This window comes from Rhineura floridana, chromosome 10 (genome assembly GCF_030035675.1).
Source record: "Rhineura floridana isolate rRhiFlo1 chromosome 10, rRhiFlo1.hap2, whole genome shotgun sequence".
Classification (NCBI taxonomy): Eukaryota; Metazoa; Chordata; class Lepidosauria; order Squamata; family Rhineuridae; genus Rhineura; species Rhineura floridana.
In genome coordinates this window covers 33,405,185-33,421,525 of record NC_084489.1, presented here as the reverse complement: position 1 = coordinate 33,421,525, position 16,341 = coordinate 33,405,185, and the positions used below count along the sequence as shown (strand labels likewise).

Genomic DNA, 16,341 nt, shown 5'->3' with positions numbered 1-16,341 from the left:
TGTCCTCACCTGCTCATATAATCCAGAAGGAGGTATATGATCTCTCACAATCCATTATTCATCACAGTACCTGGTAGATATATACCGAGGAGACTGAGGGTATTCATTTTGACAGCTCTGTTTTGCCAGGTGCCGAAACACACCTGCTTGACTATCCCAAAACCTGTTTTTGCAATTTGCAAATCTGCAATGTGTTTACTGGAGCTGTAAACTATTATATCAGGAGGAAGGTATCCAGGATCTTAAAAATGGGATATTTCAGCTTAGCTTAAGGCAGGGATGTGGGAAAACATTTTTTACACCAAGGGTTGCAGTAGACTGACTTGTACCCAGTCAGATCACTGATCTTTCTAACCCAATATTGTTCTCACTGACTTGCAGGGGCTTTGCAAAATTTCAGCCAAAGTTCTTGCCCAGCTCTCCATGGAGGTTCCAGGGACCCTGGAGAGCCACTCAGTCAGTCAGTGTAGGCAAAAATGAGCAAGATAGACCAATAGGCTGACCCAGTTTGAGGCCGTTTCCTGTGCTCCTCTACTTCCTGTCAGGGGCATCCTTGTGCCAGTAATAAGCAATCCTGCTAAGCATCTGCTTAACTCTCTCCCATGGACACCAATGGGATCCAAAGTACATTACTATAGTATTCATGTGCCATAAGATGCAACCTGTCGGCCACATAATAAGCTGCTGTTTGTTAGCTTTGTATTATTTGGATTTTAAACTCACCTGATTCGAATGGCTCTGGTCAAAGTCAAAAATTCAACACATAATATGTATATAAAACAGCCAATTAGTCTGGCTCTTTTTGCAAAATATACATTGCTTGCTGCTAATACGTGCTGTAGGTTTTCAGGGTTTAAGGAGAAAAGCTAAGCAGATATTGTATTTCTATCTGTCTTTATTGCAAGCCACCCCTGAGGGCCTGTTTGGCAGGCTATACCAACTAAAATAAAAGATAAATGCTAAAATGCTGTTTGGCAGGCAAGAGAAATCTTTATGAGGTTTGCTCTGTACATAAGGCCAACACATTGCCAAGGCCTGTTCACAGAACAGTACCAACTGGATTTCTTCTAACACATTGAGATCCTATTATTTATTTATTTTATTTGTTAAACTTATATACCGCCCGACTAGCAATAGCTCTCTGGGCGGTGAACATATTAGCAGCTTTTTGTCTCCAGGCATGTATGCTTCTCATTTAATATCTTCTCATATCTGATATTGGAGATGGGCTGGCCTTGGGATAGGAGCATTCGATGCAACCTCTTTACTTTTGCTTTTGTTTCTATCTTATTTTTCCACCCATTTATATAGTGCTTGTGTCAGCAGGTGTGATTCCCCAGGAGCTCCAAGCTAACACAGCAAAGGTATTTTGACCCACAATTCTTTCCTCTGAAACCCTAAAGTATCACTAAATTGAGATAGTCTATGTCATTCCCACAGATCCCAAAGCAATTAACCAGACATTGGTTATACAAAGACACCTCCATGTTTGGTATGCTGCCCTGCATAGCCATTCCTGTTGGGTGATGCCCAACAAAGTCATACTCAGGACAGACCTATTGAAATTAATGGATTGACTTCATTGATTTCAGTGGCTTTATTCTGAGAATGGCTACCATTGGATATCATCACCCATCAAGTGCAAGAAACACTTTGTATTATTTTAACCATAATGGAACACTTCCAAAGACTCGATTGCACCTTTCAGATGTCAACATTTTTCTGTAACTTGAACTATTCAAAAAATAACCAGACAGCATATTCTTCTAGCCCCATTAGGTTACTTTGAACAACAGTCTATGTAAACATGAGCTTATGTAGAGGCATTTATGTATTTATTTGTGTTTTAGCAGTGTTGTAAGTCGCTAGAAAACCTTTGAGTAACAAGTGCTAACAAGCCGAATAAATCAATGAAAGCCAAACTCCAGTTCATTCTCTCTCTTAATTAGCGTATGATGAGTGTCCACACCTTTGGCTCTTAGTTACCACTTATTTGTTGTCTGCCACTCCAGAAAGTATTCTTTGTCATTATTTAATACCAAATGCTATGGCAAAGAAGAATTGCAGGTAGAGAGGGCTAAAGTTAGGTGCCCAAGTCTACAAGACAGGTCACCAGCAGAGCTCGTATCATAATGCAGAAGTTGGCTCACCCTAGTAAGCTGCAGCTCCAACACTTTTTAGAGTTTAATTAAATCAAACCTTTAAACACAAATTAATTTTTCCATTTATAAATGAAATAGATGACAGATGAGATTCTTTACACTAAATCCCCTTTTCAGTTTGTTAGAGCTACCCCGGAGTCTTCCCCCACCACAGGTGTAGAGTTCCACAAAGACGCTGCGGTCTGATTAAATCAATTACGTTAAGAAGTGAATGCAAATGCTCCTATAGGTCTCCAGCCCAATTTGCACATTTTCTGAAGACTGTTTTGAATGCTGCAACCGACTGCCGCTGAGCAGGCAGCAAAACAAAGAGAAAGGGGGGTGGAGTGAAAAAACATGCTGACTACAAGACCAACACACTAGTTCTCTCTTTCAAGACACATTACAGAAATGAGGCCTTTTTACACAGCCACAAATGCATGTGGCTCTTGTTTCAGAAGAAAATCAGTAGCCTTTGCTCGCATAGGCAAAGGATTCTGGGATATTTTATGTATACTCCATTTGCTTACTCCTTAGACAGTTCTCAGTTTATTGTGTACTATCCAACTCTGTTAAACTGAAATAATAAAAAAGAGTCAATTGTCAGAAGATTGGCCCAGTGCCTCCTGGCTAGGGTTGCCATTTTGCCTGGTTAACCAGGTTTTATTCAGATTCTAGCCATGCTTCCTGGTGCCTCCTTAGTCCATTAGGTGGCCCGGATTCCCAGCTTTCATTTTTTTTAAAAAAGCAAGTCTGTAGCCCTTGTTGATCCAGAGATACAAGGCAAAATGGGGAAGCAGTTTCCTGCCCATTTCGTGAGAAATCAGCCTACTCCCACCTTCCATTGTTCTTAGCCTATGAGGGACACCACAGTTGTTCTGGGAAAATCACTAATTTTAGCCTGCCTGCTGCATATGCAGAATCTAGGCAGTTCAGAAAAGGCTAAAAATATTGTTAATGCATATCCTTCTTCAGAATGACTGGCAGGCATCTCCCCACCAAAGATCACCCTACTTCAGTTCCTCCTTTCTTTTTTAAAATTTCAAACTTTAAGGTTTTCTACATGAAAACCACTGCATGTATCTGCCTACAATTTGGCAGACTTAATTTACTCTGGAGGAGCTCCTATGCCTGCAAATTTCATCTACTTTTGTGAAAAAGGGGGGAAAAGCTGTATCCATTTTTAAATTTCCAATTATACTGAGTGGAGGAAAAACAGAGTTTGCTTTTTTATTAGATCTAATTCAGTCCCAAATAATAAGTCAATGTGGAAAGATACGGAGTGGCTCTGAAATAATTTGGACTGAATCAGTGACCTCCACCCCTCATGAACCACCCTGTTCAGATCTTGTAAGTTCAGGTCTGTGGCTTCCTTTAGGGAATCAATCCATCTCTTGTTTGGCCTTCCTCTTTTTCTACTCCCTTATGTTTTTCCAAGCATTATTGTCTTTTCTAGGGAATCAGGTCTTCTCATGATGTGTCCAAAGTATGATAATCTCAGTTTCATCATTATAGCTTCTAGTGACAGTTCTGGTTTAAATTGTTCTAACACCCAATTATTTGTCTTTTTCGCAGTCCATGGTATGCGCAAAGCTCTCCTCCAACACCACATTCTGAAGAAGTTGATTTTTCTCTTATCCACTTTTTTCACTGTCCAACTTTTACATCCATACATAGAGATCGGGAATACCACTGTCTGAATGATCCTGACTTTAGTGTTCAGTGATACATCTTGGCATTTGAGGACCTTTTCTAGTTCTCTCGCAGCTGCCCTCCTCAGTCCTAGCTTTCTTCTGATTTCTTGACTATTGTCTCCATTTTGGTTAATGACTGTGCCGAGGTATTAATAATCCTTGACAAGTTCAATGTCTTCGTTGTCAACTTTAAAGTGACATAAATCTTCTGTGTCATTACTTTAGTCTTCTTGACGTTCAGCTGTAGTCCTGCTTTTGTGCTTTCCTCTTTAACTTTCATCAGCATTCTTTTCAAATCATTACTGGTTTCTGCTAGTAGTATGGTATCGTCTGTATATCTTAAATTATTGATATTTCTCCCTCCAGTTTTCACACCTCCTTCATCTTGGTCCAATCTTGCTTTCCGTATGGTATGTTCTGCGTATAGATTAAACAAATAGGGTGATGAAATACACCCCTGTCTCACACCCTTTCCGATGGGGAACCAATCGGTTTCTCCATATTCTGTCCTTACAGTAGCCTCTTGTCCAGCGTATAGGTTGTGCATCAGATGCTGTGGCACGCCCATTTCTTTTAATAGTTTTTCATGATCTATACAATCAAAGGCTTTGCTGTAATCTGTAAAGCACAAGGTGATTTCCTTCTGAAATTCCTTGCTCCGTTCCATTTCAACGTAAGTGTGCAATATGATCTCTGGTGCCTCTTCCTTTCTAAATCCAGCTTGGACGTCTGGCATTTCTCACTCCATATATGGTAAGAGCCTTTGTTGTAGAATCTTGAGCATGACTTTACTTGCATGGGATATTAAAGCAATAGTTTGATAATTACTGCATTCCTTGGGATCCCCTTTCTTTGGAATTGGGATGTAACACTTCCAGTCTGTGGGCCATTGTTTAATTTTCCATATTTGTTGACAGATTTTTGTCAAACTTTGGATAGATTCCATCTCAGTAGCTTGTAGCAACTCTAATGGTGTGCCATCTGTTCCTGGTGATTTGTTTCTCCCAAGTATTTTAAGAGCAGCTTTCACCTCACCTTCTAAAATTTCTGGTTCTCCATCATACGGTTCCTCCATAAATGAGTCTGTCATCCTCGCTTCTCTTTTACAGAGTTCTTCAGTGTATTGCTTCCATCTTCCTTTTATTTCATCTCGGTCAGTCAGTGTGTTCCCCTGTTGATTATTCAACATCCCTACCCTTGGTTTAAATTTCCCTTTAATTTCTTTTGGAATAGGACTCTTGTTCTACCCTTTTTGTTGTCCTATTCTATTTCTATACAATAACTATTGTAATAGTTCTCTTTGTCCCTACATACTAGTCACTGTATTGTTGCATTTAGGGTTCTGACCATGTTTCTATCTCCTTTTGCTTTTGCTTTCCTTCTCTAACCATTTTAAGAGTTTTATCAGTCATTCATTGAGGTCTTTCTCTCTTTTTAATGAGAGGTATTGTCCTGATAATGTCTCTGACTTCAATTCATAGTTCATAGTTCTTCTGGTTCTCTGTCAACTAGGTTTAAAGCCTCAAATATGTTCCTTATTTAATCTTTATATCCTTCTGGGTTGTTATGTAAATTGTATTTTGGCATTATGATTGCTTTGTTTTTCTTCTTTAACTTTACCCTGATTTTCAATATTACCAGTTCATGATTTGTACCAGAGTCTGCTCCTGGTATTGTTTTCACAGAAAGTATGGAACTTCATCTTCTGCTACCAATTTTATAATCAATTTTGATTCCTATATTGACCATCTGGTGATGTCCATGTGTACAGTCATCTTTTCAGTTGCTCAAAATGTTTGCAAAAAACAAATTATTGGCTTCACAGAATTCAATAAGTCTTTCTCTTGCTTAATTTCTATCTCCTAAGCTCCATTTCCCCACAATTCCTAGTTGTCAGAAGGCAGAGCTGGGGTCCCAATCCCGGGGAGCTGGATCCCGGAGAGTTGGGAGAAGAGTATTCGGATGGATGGCAGAGGGAAGGGGGAGGAACTTCCCCCCTTTGGAGCGAAGACGAAACAGAGGAACTGCCAGTGATAAGGTCGCTTAGCAACGGGGAGCCTGAGCCCTCCCTGGACATTCTCACGCCTCCCCCTCTTTCAGGCTCAGAGCAAGAGGGGGAAGAGGGAGGGCTGCTCACAGCCGAAAAGCGGGGAGGCAGTTTACCATCAGCCCCTCCCCTATCCCCATCCTGGAATCGGAAACTTCAGAAGAGGAGGGGGTGATGCTTCCCCCCTCACCGCGCACACGCAGACAGCTGAAAAGACAGGAGAGAAGGGGGGAAGGCTGGCAGTACCTGAGGGGCAGTTAAGGAGGAGCGAAAGATTGCGCGCCCGTTTGGCCCCTTCTTAAAGAACAGGCGGGAAGAAGTCCCTTGCTCTGTCAACTTTCTCCCAATGCCGCAGGACCTGTATCCCTCTATTGACTCATGAGAAAACGCAGTCTTTGTTTGGACATTACCCTAATAAAACACGAATTAACTACAATCGTTGGTCTGGTTCCTGAGTCACATCCTGGGCCTGACAGCTTGACAGAGCCACCTAAATCACCCTCAACGCTCTCTTCACTTGACTGGGACAAGATGTCAAAGGGAGCAGCGGGGGGGACGAACCCCACTTCTGAGACGGAAGAAGTGGAACTCTGAGGACTAAGGTAGCTGATTTGCAGACGGATGTTCAAGCCCTGCTAGCAGCAGTCAAGGCGCTGAAGACAGATAATCAAACCTTGAAGGCCATGATAGACCTGATGCGAACAGCCCCTCCAGCTGCCGTAGTAAAGGTTCCCATTGGATTGCCCCCAAAATACACGGGACAAAGTGATCAGTTGGCAACCTTCGTGGCTCAATGTGAGTTATATCTGGATGTCAGGCACACGGAATTTCCAGACGATGGGGCTAAAGTAGCTTTTGTGATTAGCCTCCTGGAGGGAGAAGCTGCAAAATGGGTGACTCCGTATCTCGTGAGAAAGGATACTGTCTTAGGAAGGTACAGAGGATTTATACAGGAGATGACCGAGATGTTTCAAGACCCGCAAAGGGCTGAAACAGTAGCGCGGCAACTAGGCGCTCTGAAGCAAGCTAAAGGGACTGTTTCCGAGTACACTAACGCTTTTAAAATTCTGTCCCAGGAAACTGGTTACAATGACGCCGCCCTGATGTTTATGTACCGGAGTGGATTAAATGCTGAAATCCTGGATGAGTTGGCCAGGACCTCCCCCCCCCGCTGACCTACCAGGGCTCATCCGGCTATGCCTACAGATAGATCACCGGATGGAAGGAAGGCGCCTGGAAAGGAAGCAGGAGGTCCCGAGATACTCAGCCTCGGCATCCTGCAACAAGACCCTTCCCACTACAGGGATGGCAGGTAATGCAACTGAGGGACAGGGAGGGGCTAGGCCAAGACTGTCGGAAGAAGAAAAGGAAAGATGACACCGGGAACGTTTATGCTTTTATTGTTCAAAGCCGGGCCATGTGGCCAGAGACTGTGGACTGAAAGGGGGGAAAGCCAAGCCGTCGGGAAACTAGAACACCCAGTCCACGTGCAGGCCGGTGGACTGGGGGCAGCGTTGTATAAAGGCCCCCCAACGATCCAACCTCCCTCAAAGGGGGTGTTGGTCTTGCCTATTCGGATTACAACTTCCAGAGAAGTGGTGTTTAATTCCACTGCCTTAATTGACAGTGGAGCCTCCACAAATTTTATTGATGCAAAGTTAGTCAAGCGTCATGGAATTTCCCAGTGGAAACTGGACGCTCCCCTAGCTGTGGAGACTATCGATGGGAGACCCCTGAAGTCAGGAGGGGTGACACAAGCCACGGAGGAAGTGAAACTTCAAATCCCTGGGCACGAAGAGTTCATTTCGCTATACGTGTCAGATCTCTCAAACTTTGAGGTGATTCTGGGAATGCCTTGGCTAGCAAAGCATGAACCCAAAATAAGTTGGAAGGAGGCGGTGGTGTGGTTCACCTCACAGTATTGCCAGGAGAACTGTCAACCTGAAGGAATCAAGAACACCTTAGCGGGGGCAGTGCAAGAGATCGAGCAAGTGACCCTGCCGCCAAAGTATGAAGAATTCAAAGATGTGTTTGATGAAAAAGAGGCAGAGACTTTACCCCCCCACCGCCCTTACGACTGTGCGATTGATCTAGTGCCAGGAGCCAGCATCCCATCAGGGAGAATCTACTCTCTCACAGAGAATGAGAGGGAGGCCCTGAAGGAATTCCTGGATAAAAACCTGAGGCGAGGATTCATACGCCCCTCACAATCCCCTGCTGGAGCGCCACTATTGTTTGTGAAAAAGAAGGGGGGGAACTCAGACCCTGTAACGATTATCATGCATTGAACCAGATCACCATCCCCAACAGCTACCCGCTGCCCCTGATCTCAAAGTTGCTGGACCGACTGCGCTCTGCAAAAATCTTCACGAAGTTGGATTTGAGAGGAGCGTACAATCTGATCAGAATGAAGGAGGGAGATGAATGGAAAACAGGATTCTTGACCGCTTACGGACAGTATGAATACCTGGTCATGCCGTTCGGGCTTTGTGGAAGCCAGGAATTTTTCAAAAATTCATGAACGACATGTTTAGAGACTTGTTGGACACGTATGTAATCTGTTACTTAGATGATATCCTGGTGTTCTCAAAGAACCAGGAAGACCACGACCAGCATGTGAAGACGGTGTTGAAGAGACTGAGAGAAAATCACCTGTATGCTAAATTAGAGAAATGTGGATTTGACCTCAAGTCTCTAGACTTCCTTGGATATCGAATCTCAGCAGAAGGCGTGGAGATGGACCCAGGGAAAGTAAGCTGCATATTGGACTGGGGCCAACCTGTCACCAAAAAGGATGTACAACGGTTTTTGGGGTTTGCCAATTATTACAGGAAGTTCATTCCAGGGTTTTCCAAATCAACAGCTCCTCTGACTGACTGTTTAAGGGGGAAGAAGACGTTTCAATGGACAGAGAACGCCACCGAGGCCTTTGAGGAGCTGAAGAGAAGGTTTGCTACTGAGCCCATTCTGCGCTTTGCTGATCTGAACCGCCCTTTCGTAGTGGAAGCAGATGCTTCAGATTTTGCCATCGGGGGGGTTCTGCTACAATTAGACCAAGAAGGGAAGGAGCTGCACCCCTGTGCGTACTTCTCTCGGAAGTTAAAGCCTGCAGAGAAGAACTACACAGTTTGGGAGAAGGAGCTGCTGGCCATCAAGGACTCTTTTGAAAACTGGAGACAATACCTAGAGGGGACCTCTCGTTGAATTGAAGTGCGCTCCGACCACAAGAATCTTGAAAGCCTCCAAACAGCCAGAAAGCTGAACCAGAGACAGATAAGATGGTCCCAGTTCTTCACTAGGTTTAACTTCCAGATTACTTACCATGCCCAAGCCAAAAACCAGAGAGCGGATGCCTTATCCAGACAGCCACAATACAAAGAAAGTGAATCCGAGGACCAGCCTCAGTACGTAATCCCGCCAGAGAAATTAACGTTGGGAGTATGCCAGCCTTCATGGGAAGATGAACTCAAAAAGGCACAACAAGAAGATGCAGACATGCTAAAATATCAGCAGGAGACGGGACAAGGTCAAGACTCAGAAGTAACCTTTCACTGGAGAAATGGACTGTTATGGTTCAAAACCGCCAGATATGTGCCAGAAGGGGAATTAAGGCTCAGAATCCTACGCCAGTGTCATGATTCCATCACAGCGGGACACTTTGGGATTTACAAGACCATTCAGAACGTGGCCAAGGACTTCTGGTGGCCTAAAATGCGTCGGGATATTGAGAGTTATGTAAAGTCCTGCTCTGTCTGTCTGCAGACAAAAACACAAACAGGGAAACCAGCAGGACTGTTACAACCGTTGCCTGTCCCACACGAACCCTGGAAGGACCTCTCCATGGATTTTATAACTGATCTACCCAAGTCCCAAGGAATGACAGCCATCTTAGTAGTGGTGGATCTACTTACCAAAATGGCACACTTTCTTCCTTGTGCAGGGGCCTTAGAGGCTAAAGAAACGGCCAAGTTATTCATAAAAGAAGTCTACCGGCTGCATGGATTGCCAAACAGCGTAGTCTCAGACCGAGGAACTCAGTTCACAGCCAAATTTTGGAGAGCAATGTGGAAACAGTTGCAGACGGAATTAAAACTCTCCTCCGCCCATCACCCCCAGACAGATGGGCAGACGGAACGCTTGAACGCCATTTTGGAAAGATATTTACGAAGTTATGTGTCCTATCAACAGACTGACTGGGTATCATATTTGCATTTTGCAGTTCGCCTACAACAATTCTCTGCACTCCAGCACTCAACAAACCCCGTTCTTCGCTAATTATGGATTCCATCCAAAAGTCTTTCCAAGCAGCTCAGAAGGAATGCTGGTACCGGCAGCTGAGAACTTCCTTAAGGAATTGCAAGCGGCGCAACAGACACTGAAACAGCAGTTAAACGAAGCCAAAACGGAGTACAAGCGAGTTGCTGACCTGCACAGGAAGGAGGGCCCCCCCTTCAACCGGGAGACCAGGTATGGCTGTCCACCCGCTTCCTCCAGATGCCGGGCAAATGTAGAAAATTACAAGACAAGAGGGTGGGTCCTTTCGAAATAGAAACTCAAATCAATCCCGTGGCGTACCAACTGAAGCTGCCTGACACGTTTAAAATACATCCTGTGTTCCATCGATCCCTCTTAACGAAAGCCGCCCCTCCCAGTGAGTTACGGCCGGAGGAACCTCCCGGAGCTCCACTCCTGGTAAATGAGCAGCTTGAGTTTGAAGTTGAGGAGATCTTAGATTCCAGGATCAGACGCCACAAGCTGCAGTACTTGATTCACTGGAAAGGCTATGGGGTGGCTGACAGATCATGGGAAGATGCAGCTGATGTGCATGCTCCAGAATTGGTAAAACTTTTCCATCAATGTTTTCCCCACCGTCCCAAGCCAGACAAGGGGAGGGGGGGCACAGCCTGGGAGGGGGGATGGTGTGGGAAGGCAGAGCTGGGGTCCCAATCCCAGGGAGCTTGATTCCGGAGAGTTGGGAGAAGAGTATTTGGATGGATGGCAGAGGGAAGGGGGAGGAACTTCCCCCCTTTGGAGCGAAGACGAAACAGAGGAACTGCCAGTGATAAGGTCTCTTAGCAACGGGGAGCCTGAGCCCTCCCTGGACATTCTCACGCCTCCCCCTCTTTCAGGCTCAGAGCAAGAGGGGGAAGAGGGAGGGCTGCTCACAGCCAAAAAGTGGGGAGGTAGTTTACCATCAGCCCCTCCCCTATCCCCCATCCTGGAATCGGAAAGTTCAGAAGAGGAGGGGGTGATGCTTCCCCCCTCACCGCGCACACACAGACAGCTGAAAAGACAGGAGAGAAGGGGGGTAAGGCGGGCAGTACCTGAGGGGCAGTTAAGGAGGAGCGAAAGATTGCGCGCCCGTTTGGCCCCTTCTTAAAGAACAGGCGGGAAGAAGTCCCTTGCTCTGTCAACTTTCTCCCAATGCCGCAGGACCTGTATCCCTGTATTGATTCATGAGAAAACGCAGTCTTTGTTTGGACATTACCCTAATAAAACACGAATTAACTACAATCGTTGGTCTGGTTCCTGAGTCACATCCTGGGCCTGACACTAGTTCTTCTCTGTTCCCTGCTTTTGCATTCCAGTCCCCCATGATTATCAGCACATATTGTTTTGGTGTGTGATAAATTTCTTCCTGTACTTCTGTGTAAAATCTGTCCAATTCCTCTTCTTTTGCATTTGCTTTTGGAACATAGACTTGGATGATGGTTATGTTAATAGGTTTCTCATTAAATCTCAGTCATATCACTCACTCAGACCTTGCGTTATAGCTCCTAATTGCTTTTGCTACATCACTTCTCACTATTAAAGCAACCCCATTTCTTCTTAATTTCTCATTTCCTGCATAAAATATTTTGTAGTTGCCTGATTGAAAATGTCCCATTCCCGTCCATTTTCATTCACCCAGACCAAGTATTGTAATTTTGATACGTTCCATTTCTTGCTTGACAATATCTAACTTTCCCTGGTTCATGCTTCTCACATTCTATGTTCCTATTGTGTGCATCTCCTTTCGCATCTGTGCACATCACCCTCTGGGCTTCCTTTCTGCTTTGACCCAGCTGCGTCCTTAGTCACAGCGCTACTCGTACTTGTCCTCCTTATCTCGAATAAGTGTAAAGTATTTTGGGAGTTTCAGAAGTCTCCGCTAGAGATAGTATAAAATAGAGATAGTATAAAATATTTGGCCTTGGAATAATAACCTGGCTTCAGTTGTCCATGCTCTGGTAACCTCCAGATTAGATTACTGCAATGCACTCTACGTGGGGCTGCCTTTGAAGATGGTTCAGAAACTGCAGCTTGTGCAAAATGCAGCGGCCAGATTAGTAACAGGGACCAGACGGTCCGAACATATAAAACCGATTCTGTTCCGCTTGCATTGGCTGCCTGTATGTTTCCGAGCTCAGTTCAAGGTGCTGGTTTTGACCTACACGTCTTACATGGCTTGGGACCACAATACCTGATGGAACGCCTCTCCCGATACGAACCCACCCGTACACTACATTCAAGATCAAAGGCCCTCCTCCAGGTGCCTACTCCAGGGAAGCTCGGAGGGTGGCAACCAGGGAGAGGGCCTTCTCAGTGGTGGCCCCCAAATTATGGAATGATCTCTTTGACGAGGTGCACCTTTGGCACCAGGTCAAAACTTTCCTCTTCTCCCAGGCATTTTAGCATGTGTTTTAATTTTTTTTATATTGTTTTAAATTTTAAAATTGTGTTTTAAATTGTTTTTAAAATTATGTGTTTTAAATTGTACATGTGTTTTAATGTTTTTGATTGCTGTAAACCGCCCAGAGAACTTCGGCTATGGGGCAGTATACAAGTGCAATAAATAAATAAATAAATATCCTGCCCTTTCACCCAGAAGGAGCCTAGGGAAGCAAACAAAAACACTAAAAACACTTGAAAATGTATTATAACAAAACATCTTAAAAACATATTAAAACAAAACAGCTATAAAAACATATTAAAAAGCAAGACGAGATAGACTGGGATGAGGTCTCTACTTAAAAGGCACACACAATCACATAACACAGTTCTAGGCCTCCTTTGAGAAACCTTGGCTTATAGTATCCATTTATTTTGAAGTCATTTAAATTAAGTTCTTCTGCACTCCGTACAAAAGATAACTCAATACAGTATAATGCTTATCATACACTATATACAAGATTATTTATACTGCAAAGTCTCTTTGTTGTACTTGTCTATATATTTCCCCTCAGAGCTCAGTGTTGATGCATCTTTAACACTCTTTTGTGTGATCACACAACATAAAAAGCGCATTTTTAAATATGGTGGCTTCAGATACACAGAATACCCAGTTTGAAAGTCAACAAAGCAGCCAACATACACTGCAAAGCAGCACAGTTGTCTTGGGGGCTGAGGAAGAAAGCAGGAGCATGCTATTTTTAGCTTCAACCAGACTGACAGCTAGTGCCATATGGTGGTGGTAATACTTCCTTCCACTACACTGTGACTTCCTAATGAGAAAGGAAAAGCCCCCTGACTGTGAGACCTTCACATTGCTGCTGCCCATTTTGTGAATTTCTCATCAGCATCATTTCAGCTAAATGGGCTGTCCCTGCAGCATCTTAGCTGATTTCTTCAGTTTTGTTCACAATGCACACAAATTATGTATCATGAATGCACTTGCACGTATTAACTCCCACTTCCATTTAACAATCCAGATATCTTTCTGGAGTACATTCAGAATATCAAAAAATGCATTTATTATATTATACTGCATTTATAACCTGCTTCCCTCCCTCCCCAAAGATCTTTACATTGCCCCACCATTTCGTCCTCACAACAACCTTGCACAGTGCATTAAACTGAAAGTGACTGGCCCAAGGTCATCCAGTGACCTTTCATGACAGAGTAGAGTTTAAGTGTGCATCTTCCCAGCTCTATTCCAACACTAACCACTGCATCAGGGGTGGGGAACGTCTGGCCCGTGGGCCAAATTCAAACCCATGAGGCCATTTTGGGGAAGCCACATACACCCAAACTACACATGATGTCATACATGATGTCAGGTGTGAGGTGAGTAAGGACAGGGCTTCAAAGGAACCACCAGGAGCTTAAAGTGGGCTCCCATGGTTCCTCTGCTGGAGCAAGGCACGCTCATCTGATGGGTGGTAGGAGCATGCCTTGCTCAAGGAGGGGAGAGCAGTTTCCAGTCAATGGAAACTGCTTCACCCTCCCAGTGGGGCTCTTTGAAGCTGCCCCACATGGTTCCTTGCTACCTCCAACATTGTAGGTGGAAAAGAGTTTTGTGGGGAAACTTGCAAAGTCCTTTGTGAGCCTCCCCATGTTTCACCTTTGCACCTCTCACAGTGGGGGTAGAAAGGAGAAGTTTGGGAAGGCTTGCAAAGGACAGGGCTGGCAACGCCTCTTGCGCTGTGATTCCCAAGCTTGGAAACTCTGTGCAAGGAATTTTTGCAGGTGGGCAGGGCAACCCACCTGTCAATCATATGCTGACACAATGACATCATGTGATTGACTGGTGGGTTGACCCACCCATCTGTCAAAGTTGGCCCACAGGACACCAGAGCCAAAAAGGCTCCCAGCTCTTGCATTAGATCATACTGAGCTCTGGGTATCATGCTGCCATACTCTCCTTCCCTGTTTACTCTCACAACAACCCTGTGAAGTAAGTTATAGTAACTGGCCCCAAGTCATCTAGTGAGCCTCATGGTTGAATAGAGATTTGAACCCAGCCCAAGTCAGACATTCTCTATCTACTACACCACCCTGATTTGTCTTCTTCTGAATGGGCCTTTCAATGTAACAGGGTCTTTCTTAACACAGAGAGAGATTCCTTGAAGACTCATATGGACCAACACATAATTTCAGCAGGTTTTGTCTCATCTTCCTAAGTTCTGTTAAAAAGTATTGGCATTATTGCTTGTGAACGTTTATGGGACAATAATACAAGTCCCATTAAAATATGTTATTGGAAAAAATGGAGCTTATGCCAAAGATATTATTGATGGACAGGGTTCAAGGTACATATCTTTATTTATTTTATTCTAAAAAGCTTGGAAATTTAACAGAGAAGTTCCGCTAGACCTTTCCATCAATAAGATTGCTCATAGCACAATCATGAATCCCTTGTAAGACCATTAATATTTTTCTTGTGCTTTGGGATGAAAATAAATTCACTAATAGACAAAACAAACTTGCAGTTTAAGAATGTACCATAGCCAACAGATACTTCTAATATTGGTTTTAATATTGGATGTAGTTTAATTTCATTTTAATGTAGATTCTGTATGTTTTAATTATATGTGCTTTTATCTGGAAGCCGCCGCGAGTTCCAGTATTGGAAGGATGGCGGGATATAAATAAAGAATAAAGAAAACTAACTTCTATCAAACTTTAAAAAGCAGGGAAATTGGGTAGCTATAGTGATTGCGGGTGTTGCTACCACTCACCATATGCTCAGAGGCGCATGTTACCAAATTCTTCCAAGCTGCACAGTGATTTGCTAGGACAAGACCTAATCCCCTCACAGATATACAGTCCCCAGAAGAGTGTCCTGCTCAAACTTGAGGAACTCAGACTCAGACAAGGCTGTGGTTTTTTCTTTTATTGAAGTAAGAGAAAGTTTCAGTTCGGTGCTCTTCATGAATCTACCGACAGCTTACTTAGAATTTAGCATCCCTCTCTAACTAACTAGGCACAACTTGGCAGCATAAAGATGTTGACTCAGAAACTAACCCTCCACCCTCACCCAGCTTAAGTAGGGCTGGGCGGCCCCCTACTTGCGTGTACCCCGAGATACAGTTGCAGGTAGACGCGTAAGCACAAACTCCTCCTGAGCTGGGCTTGTTGAATCTCCCATCACACCTGCCTCCTGGACCTGGGCAAAGGTGTGGTCTCAACATTAGTCCCATCCTCTCTCTTCACAGCAGGAGAGCTGTCTGGTGGTGGCAGTGGAGGGGGAGGAGGAGGAGGAGGAGTGAGGGGCCAGTCCAGGGGTCCCTCTCAGGGTGTGTGTGGGTCGACTGAAAGTGGCCTGTCAAGGCACGGAGTGGGGGTTGCTTCAATGTACCTCCCTTCGCTGGGTCCTTCCCTGGCTGGGATGTCCCAGTCCAAGTCTTCCTCCCCCCCTTCCTGTGTGTCAGTCCACCCTCAGCTAGCATGGCTCACGACAAAGAGGAGCTGACTGTTAAACCATTCTGGTCACTGGAGCTCTGTCAAGGAAATGGGAGTCTCACAAGTCTCAGCACCTTTACAAACTACACTTCCCAGAATTCTTTGGGAGAAGCCATGACTGTCTAAAGTGAAATAAAGGTCTGGCATGGGTGTGGCCACCTGATTAGCTAAGCCAAGCAGCTGTGAGTCTGGCTTTTAGAACACTGACAGTTGGTTCTTACTGACCATGCCTCAGCTTATCATTGACTTCAATGCTAAATTTCCTAAATTAATTAAAAAATAAGCCAGGCATTTT

General features: G+C 44.5%; 1 long non-coding RNA gene across 3 annotated transcripts in view; it reads right to left on the bottom strand.

Annotated features, from left to right (window-relative positions):
* Nucleotides 1–16,341, bottom strand: part of LOC133365230 (uncharacterized) — a 76,400-nt gene that overhangs the window by 26,313 nt on the left and 33,746 nt on the right. The gene's annotated exons all lie outside the window — the stretch shown is intronic.